We start from the raw sequence: 8868 nt of genomic DNA, 5'->3' as shown, positions 1-8868 counted from the left end.
AAAATAGGTTGTGGCTCTATTTTTAGTTTTATGTTCTCCATAGTGGTTGTACCAATTTACATTCCCACCAACAATGTAGGAAGGTTTAAGATGGGAAAATTTTTCAGCAAATGTTTTAGTCATTATGACTCTACCTTCTTTATGGTATTCTCAATAGCATGCGGTGAAATGTTGACACTCTTAAATTATTTTGGGGGCTGAATTTACTTTTAAAAATGCAACCTTGTGCTGAGATGAGCCATGAGATGGCTAGAGTGCATTTAATTTCATTTTGAGTCATCAGTATTTATTGAACATTGTCTAGACACAGAAGGAGGGACTAGTTTTTGTAGTCAACCTAGGCTGGAGCAGTCAAATAGCAACCATCCCTGAGTCCTGGTCCTCTCTCAACCTTCATTTCCAGGCTGCCCCTCAAGCCTGCTTGGTTTCCATTGACCTGCCCACATTTCTGAGTCCTCCTTCCATTCTTGACATGTCTTTACAAGAGCTGGTCCACATCAACTCCTGCCTGGATTAGCACCTCTACCCGCTCCCCATTCTAGTCACCATGGATAGACTCAGGTACGTGAATCTCCCTAGACAGTCACTCTGTGCTTTTAACCCCCTCTCCTACATCCTCCTATGGTGCCTGGCTGTCTGCAGAATCAATATCATCAATGGCATTGGTCATCATAGTAGCTGCTACCATGTGCCGTGCATGCTTCTCCCACCCACCCTCAAGCAGGTACCACTGCCACCTCATGTCACAGTAGGAAAGTGTGCCACAGCATGGTGAAATAACTTGCCCAGGATCAAGAAAGAAAAGCTAGATTTTGAAAGCAGATCTTATGGCTCCCAAGGTCTTCACCTCTATGACTTTCATTACTGGATTCCTTTATTTCATTTCATACATTTCATATATAAGCTCTCTGCTTCTTTCTATTAGTCTTCAAACAAACTCGGCATTTTTATTCATGGTGATTTGTTCACATACTTCCTTTTTTACCTTCTCCTAATTTTTCTAGGGCCAGACTACTTCTCTAAACTCCAGCTTCTCCAATAGCTTCAGTTGTCACTGGTTAAGAAGCAGTTCCTCTTCAACACAATCTGCCTTTAGCATAAATTTCCTTGTTGACATAAATTCTCTTTCTCTTTCCATTTTGTATCCTTTCTCATCTAGTCTGTGAGATCCTTGACGCCCACACCCATAGTCTCAGGTCCCATTTTATCTCTAGCACCTACTGCAGAATCAGTCTTAGAGCTGGGGTTACACAAAGTGCTAGTTTCAGAGGGAGCTGGAGTTTAGCTTCATAATCTCATCAGGTCTCTGCCAATCTTCAGAATTGAATAATTTTCTCATTCTTGTCCAAAGCATTGTATAAAGAATTTCAAAGCATTTCTTTCCAATACAATTGCCACTTCCAAGTCCTTTCTAAGTAGAAACTCTGGAGCCATCACAAAATAACAGGTGCCTATTAGACCCCCAGTTCTGCCTTGACTCCATCCATCCATCCATCCATCCATGCATCCATCTGTTTATTAAGTACATCAGAAGCTGTTAGCACTGTGCTGCAGTAACAGCATGGTACAATCGTAACACAGTGAACATGTGGATCATGTCTTTTATGGAGTCCACATCCTAGTGGAGGAGACTAAGAGGTGATATAGAGTGTGCAGTGCCCGTGACAGGAGGGTGCGGGGAGGATGAATCCCTCAGTGCGGCGGTCAGAGGAGACAAGTAAGCTGAGTGCTTGACAATGAGAAGGGAGTTTCCAGATTGACAGTTGAGTGAACACAGTCTCTTCCAGGTGAGAGCAGCACATGCAATGCCCAGGGGCAAAGAAGAGTTTATGAATCTGTGAACTGAGGTGCCTGGCATGGCCTCATTGGGACAAATGAGGCAGTGTCTTAGGTGCCTCCCCAAACAAGAATTTTTTAAAATTTATTTTTATTTATGTATTAAAAAAAAATATTGGAGTATAGTTGCTTTACAATGCTGTGTTAGTTTCTGCTGTACAACAAAGTGAATCAGCTATATATGTACATATATACCCTCTTTTTTGGGTTTCCTTCCCATTTAGATCACCACAGAGCACTGAGTAGAGTTCTTGGCGCTATGCCTGGTTTTCTGCAATTCTGATTTCACCTTCTTACCTCTACCTAAGCTGCCAGAGAGGTCTGTTGCAGGGATCCTGGGTTCCCAAGTCCCAGGTGATTCCTGTATTTCTTCACCTGCCACACACCTGGGCTCATTGTCCACACCCACTTCAGACATCTGGTACAGTGTTCCCAGACCCATCTGAAGTTCTTAGCCTAGTGAAACCTTCCAAATTCAAGTACTATAGGAAAATACATGTTTTTGGTGTTGTATCAGGACCTGTTTACACACCAACCTAGATTTCCCCTCCCGGGTTCTCTGCTTGATGTGACTCAATCACTCCAGGAAGATGGTCTGGCAACAACCAAATTCTCATAAGCTGGAGGGTGGAGATTTCTCTCTTCCATGGAGGAAGGTATTTTGTGCTCTGTTGCTATCATATGTGGCCTTGTGACTGACACACCTACACCCCCTGGAATTCTCAGTTGGCCAGGCGTAAAGGGAGCCAGTTCTCCATGCGGCAACTTGTTCATCAGTGGAAAAACCCTTCCTTTTTCCTTGCTGGTGGACTGTCTGGAGAGACCACCCTCTCAGGCAGACGCTGGCAAGGTGGAGCCATCAATTGTACTCTTAGAGGCCAACTTGGGCAAGCATTTTCCTCTATTTTTTCTTCTTTCCATGACTCACTCGGTTCTTGCCTCTTCCCTTACTCCTTCCAAGGACTCAAGCCTCAGGCTCCTCTCCCTTAGGCTAGCACCTTGCTGCTGATTTTGGTATTGAGGGGTTTATACCTATGGGAGGCTCCCAGAACCCTTCCCTAAACAGAGCCTGAAATTACCTATGTTCTTCCCCTGAGAAGTGAATGGGAGCATGATATTGTGGTTACTGCTGACTATCGTTGAATACGACAGTTTCAAACACTTTGGAAAAGATGGCTTGCATATCTGCTTTAAGTTAGAAGAGAGTATAACTACAAATGCCCAGAAAATTCACTTGCCTTATATCTTGATATGTACACGTCAATGAATAATTATGGAGAAAGCTATCACCTAACTTCCCAAAAACAGATGCAGGCAAAGTTGTGCTGGACATTCTGAGCTACTCTGGGGAAGATGATGAAAGAGGTCATGTTCAGCCTCACCCCTGCTCCCTTGGTTGTTCCTATAGGGTGGGGAGTTGGTTGAAGACAAAACCCTGTACAAGCACTCCTCTGACACACAGCCACACCAGCTCAGTGGTCTGGGACTGCTGGACTAAAATTGTACTTGCAATTACCCATTGCTTAGCGTCATATTTGACAAGAAATAAAGGGAAATTGGAAGCTTTCGATTTGTCTCTGTCTCTAGGGGAAGGTAGCCCCCCTAGCATGGAACCTTCTCAAAAGGAAAGCAAGAGCTTTTCCCAACAGTACATTGTGGTTGGCAGTCACTAAGATGCCCACAGTGTGGCCCCACTTTGTGTCCCTCTGCGTTGAGTGTGGACCTCAGGATTTGCTCCTGGGATGGGACAGCACATCTGAGATTAGGTTACAAAAGTACTTCCATCCTACTGGCATTCTCTCTGACTTTTCTGCAAACTTGCCCTGATGAGCAGGGTGCTCTGAAGGAACTGAGGGTATCCTCTGGTTAGCAGCCAGGGAGGAAGTGAGGGTTTAAAAAGAAGCCCTTAAGAAGCTGATTTTTACTGACAGCCATATGAATGAGTTTGGATGTGGATTATTCCCTGATTAAACCTTCAAATGAACATGCCCCAGGTGTCACAAGATTGTAGTCTATTGAGAATCTTGAAGTAGAGGACCCAACCACGTTGTGCCCAGTTTCCTGACCCACAGAAACTTCAAGATCATAAATGTGCATGTTTTAAACTTCTAAATTTGGGGGGGGGTAATTGGTTCTTCAGTGGTAGAGAAGGAGGACACACACTAAGGATCTCAAATGTTCAAGATAAAATAGCACAAAATTTCTAAGCAAGTGGGCAAAAACATGCATGAATGAGAGAAAGGATGGACATCCTGAAACAAGTCAGAGACAACTGGATAACTACATAAAGAGATCATCCACATAAGGGCCAATGGTTTGAGGAGCACAGGATAGATGGTTTGATTTCTTGAGGGTAACCCTGCTGGCTTTATAAATTTATGAGAAAGGTTTTGCCTTTTGGGTTGATTTCCTATTATTTCCCCTTTTATTTTTTGTTTGATGGACCTGATTTTTTTTTCTCATTTTTTTAAAATTTTATTTTATTTTTAAACTTTACATAATTGTATTAGTTTTGCCAAATATCAAAATGAATCCGCCACAGGTATACATGTGTTCCCCATCCTGAACCCTCCTCCCTCCTCCCTCCCCATACCCTCCCTCTGGGTCGTCCCAGTGCACCAGCCCCAAGCATCCAGTATCGTGCATCGAACCTGGACTGGCAACTCGTTTCATACATGATATTTTACATGTTTCAATGCCATTCTCCCAAATCTTCCCACCCTCTCCCTCTCCCACAGAGTCCATAAGATTGTTCTATACATTTTGCTGTATGCCAAGTGAAGCCTTTTATCAGATAATTGAACTAAATAATAAAACGTTTAAATATATGAAATTTACATGGTAAATTAAAAAAAAATTACATGGAATTTTGAGGACTGAGTTTGATGTGGTTCACTTCTCAGGTCTGGTTGGAAATAAGAAAATGTACCATTTTGGTCATGTCTTTTTGATATGGTGTAATACAAGTGCAGAGCTCTGAAAAGAACTTGGTTTCTCTGGTGCCTGCATTCTATCACTCTGTCTCCTTTTGGATGACTTGATGTCATTTGTATAAAAATACACAGTTGAAAATAAACATTTCCCAGCCATGAGCAGTGTGCTTCCTGAGGCTCTATTTCCCAGCAGGGGATTAAATTTCTTATTCTTTCTATTGATCTGAGACCTAGTGAGCAGGAAGAACAATTTAATCATTGGCGTAAGAGAGGATTTCTCAACCTCAGAACTAGTGACATTTTGAACTAAATACTTTTTTGCAGGGGGAGAGTATCCTCTGCGTTGAAGGATGTTTAGTAACATCTCTGACTTCTACCCACCGGATGCCAGTAGTACCTCCAGGTCAGGACAATCAAAAATGTCTTTGAGGGGCAGAGTCTCCTCCAGTTGAGAACCATGCAGGTAATATCACCCTGGGAGCAGTTTTCCTCCACTCTGATTGATTTAACAGCCAAGAAGAGCAATGACTCTAACCCAACAAGATGTATTATTTATCACTTGTCTTGTTTATAAGTTTTTTGAGAATAAATATCTCCTTTTTAGGGGACAAGAGTAGTTTGTTTTACTGGTATATCATATTGAATTAATGTTTGTATTTTAAACAAAACAACAGTAAACAAAAATTCCAAATACTGCTTCAGGAGGGAAGATATTTAAGTCTCTTCATAAAATGATAGTTCAGTCTATTTTCAAGGTTCCTAAGAATTCTGTGTTCTCCTGCTTGCTGTTTGGCTCCTTGGTTTGCTTGGAACTGCTGTTGGTGGTGTTTAAGAAGTACATTCTGGAAAGTCTTATTTAATAAATCAGCTCCATTTAATTGAAATCATTGTTTGGAAGATAGTTTTCACATTACAGCTTTAAAAAATTATAGATTTTGTAAAAGAGAATTAAATCATTTCTATTAGCAGTTAAGTAAACAAATACATGTAAACAGAATTCAGAGGTTAGTACATTTCCCCCTAGTTTTTGGTTCTTGATTTAGCCCACTTTTTGGTTTGCAGAAATAATAGATACTATAACAATTTCTGCACATTTGACTTTCCATGTGCATATTTTCTAGGATGAGTCACATGAAATTAGTGACCTGAGGAAAAAATATTGCAGGATGATGGAAAATCGTGGGCTTCCATGTCACATGTACCTGAAATTCAGTCCTCAACTCCTCTGTGTGTAAAATGGGGCAAGACTGTTCTTCATAGTGTTCTCGGGAGGACTCAATGGTGGACTAGCCTTTTCTAGGTCATCTCTGTCCTTGCTCTGCTTTTTGGGGGTGGTAAAAAATACGTAATGTAAATACATCTGCTTACCCATTTTTAAGTAAACAGTGCATTATTGTTGACTATGTGTACACTATTGCACAGAATATCTCTAGAGCCTACTCATCTTGTGTGGCTGGAACTCCTTGAACAATAACTCTCACTTCCCATTCCCCCAGCCCTGGTGATCCCCATTCCATTCTCTGCTTCTATGGGTTTAACCACTCTAGATACCTCATATAAGTGGAATTATACAGTATTTGGCTTATTTCATTTAGCACAATGTCCTTAATGTTTGTCCATATTGTAGTTAAGTGTCAGAATTTCCTTCCATTTTAGTATTAAGTAGTATTTCATTTTATGTATATACTATACTTAGTCCATTCATCCACTGGTGGAAATTTGGGTTGATTCTATATCTTTTCTCTCGTGAATAATGCTGTTATGAATATGGAGGTTCAGATATCTTTTTGATTTCAGTTCCTTTGGATAAATATGCAGCTTTAATCTACTTTTTGACTTCATAGTTTTCTGAACATAATTTTGTCATAGAAATGATAGAATTTTCTCTAATGCTTTTAATGAAATTTTGCATGCCCATCTACCCCTCCTCTTTAGGTGTAAAGAGCCTCTTGATGAAAGCAAAGGAGAAGAGTTAAAAAGTTGGCTTAAAACTCAACATTCATAAAACTAAGATCATGGCATCTGGTCCCATCTCTTCATGGCAAATAGATGGGGAAACAGTGCAAACAGTGACAGCTTTTATTTTGGGGGGCTCCAAAATCACTGCAGATGGTGACTGCAGCCATGAAATTAAAAGACACTTGCTCCTTGGAAGAAAAGTTATAGCCAACCTAGACAGCATATTAAAAAGCAGAGACATTCCTTTGCCAACAAAGGTCCATCTAGTCAAAGCTATGGTTTTTCCAGTGGTCATGTATGGATGTGAGAGTTGGACTACAAAGAAAACTGAGCACCGAAGAATTGATGCTTTTGAACTGTGGTGTTGGAGAAGACTCTTGAGAGTCCCTTGGACTGCAAGGAGATCCAACCAGTCCATCCTAAGGGAAATCAGTCCTGAATATTCATTGGAAGGATTGATGCTGAAGCTGAAACTCCAATACTTTGGCCACCTGATACAAAGAACTGACTCCTTGGAAAAGACTCTGATGCTGGGAATGATTGAAGGTGGGAGGAGAAGGGGACGACAGAAGATGAGATGGTCGGATGGCATCATCAACTCAGTGGACATGAGTTTGAGTAAGCTCTGGGAGTTGGTGATGGACATGGAGGCCTGGCGTACTGCAGTCCATGGGGTTGCAAAGTGTCAGACACGACTGAGCAACTGAACTGAACTGAACTGAACTACCCCTATTGGTATGAGAGTGACCTGAGGTCAGGGACTGTGTCACCCTCATCTTTGTGTCCCCGGCAGCTAACCAGTGCTCAGTAAAAAATGTTGCATGCCTCACAAGATGGACCAACAAATGACTCAACTGCTAAATATAAGTGAAGATCTTCATAGAGAGGAGACCCTCAATAAACATAAGGTCTTCTTCTACAAGGGACTGTAACAAACACAATGCATAAACATCCTTCCATAATGTGTTCACTTCATTTAGGCAACAGAGAATGTCCCGTGTCTGAATATGTGGTGTCGAAACAGCAAAACATATTCTGACAGAGAGGACTATGTCTGTTTAAACGATACATGATATTGCATTTTCTTCTAAGAATTTCAACAGGATAATAAACAAGGGAGAACCAGATAGACACCAATATTTACTTAAAAGAAGACAGGCCACACATTGAACTGGGCTATGACTTTCTAATGCAAGAGGAAATTCCTAGGAGCACCTTTTAGACAGAAAACAATGCTGGGGATTGAGCTCCCATATTTGACCTCCTAGCAGTGGCATCAGAGGAGGTCTGCATCTCCTCCTCATTCCTTCATTCACCCATGTGCTACATGAATTTTTATCTGGCACTGCCCACACATTTTTTCCCAGTCTCTGTGGCTTCATAAAATTAAATACCAGTGGGACATAAGCCATGTCCAGAAGATTTCCAGAAAGTCATATGAAAAAGGAATTTCTTCTTCAAATAAAATCACATGTCTTTGAATAAAATGTCTGAAAATATTGGTGTGCATCACGCATACTATTGTATTCAGTTTTCCTTTCATTGTTTTATGTAACGTGGCACTGCTTGGAATACCATTGGATGCTCTTCCACTCTGGGATTGATTTCAAATGTTTTAGCTTGTCCTGAATTAGCTGTGGCTTCTAACATATGCAATTAAAAGACAACAAGCCTGGTCTCTATCTGACCAGAAGCATGGCACAGACAAACAACCCTTTGAAAATTATAGCCTTAAAACCAGGAAACTGTGCTGGCCTTTGCTGATGGTGTAGAGTTTGTGCAGATGTCTGCCATGGGTGCCTCATGGGGAACTGATGCTGATAAATTTTGTGACAAAGGGGATATCCTTATAATAAAAAATACTTTACAAGGGACACAGACTTACACTTTACAGAGTGGTTTTCCTGGCTCATCTGATGGTCATGGTGTTCTTAGGAAGTAGGTTCAGGCCTCAGAGTGGTTAAGTGATCAAGCCATACTTGTCAGTATAAAGTGTTTGAGTAACTGGCTCCAGATCACCCCCTGGAAGGGTAGCCTGTTTGTGATGAAAATAAAAATTTTGAATTCAACCGGCCCCAAGTCTAAATTCCTGTTTAAGTGCTCACTAGCTCTGTAACTCTGCACTTTCTTAGTCTCTCTC

The sequence above is a fragment of the Bubalus bubalis genome, chromosome 3 (genome assembly GCF_019923935.1).
Source record: "Bubalus bubalis isolate 160015118507 breed Murrah chromosome 3, NDDB_SH_1, whole genome shotgun sequence".
Lineage (NCBI taxonomy): Eukaryota > Metazoa > Chordata > Mammalia > Artiodactyla > Bovidae > Bubalus > Bubalus bubalis.
The sequence above is the reverse complement of the archived record's forward strand: the minus strand, read 5'-3'. Positions refer to the sequence as shown.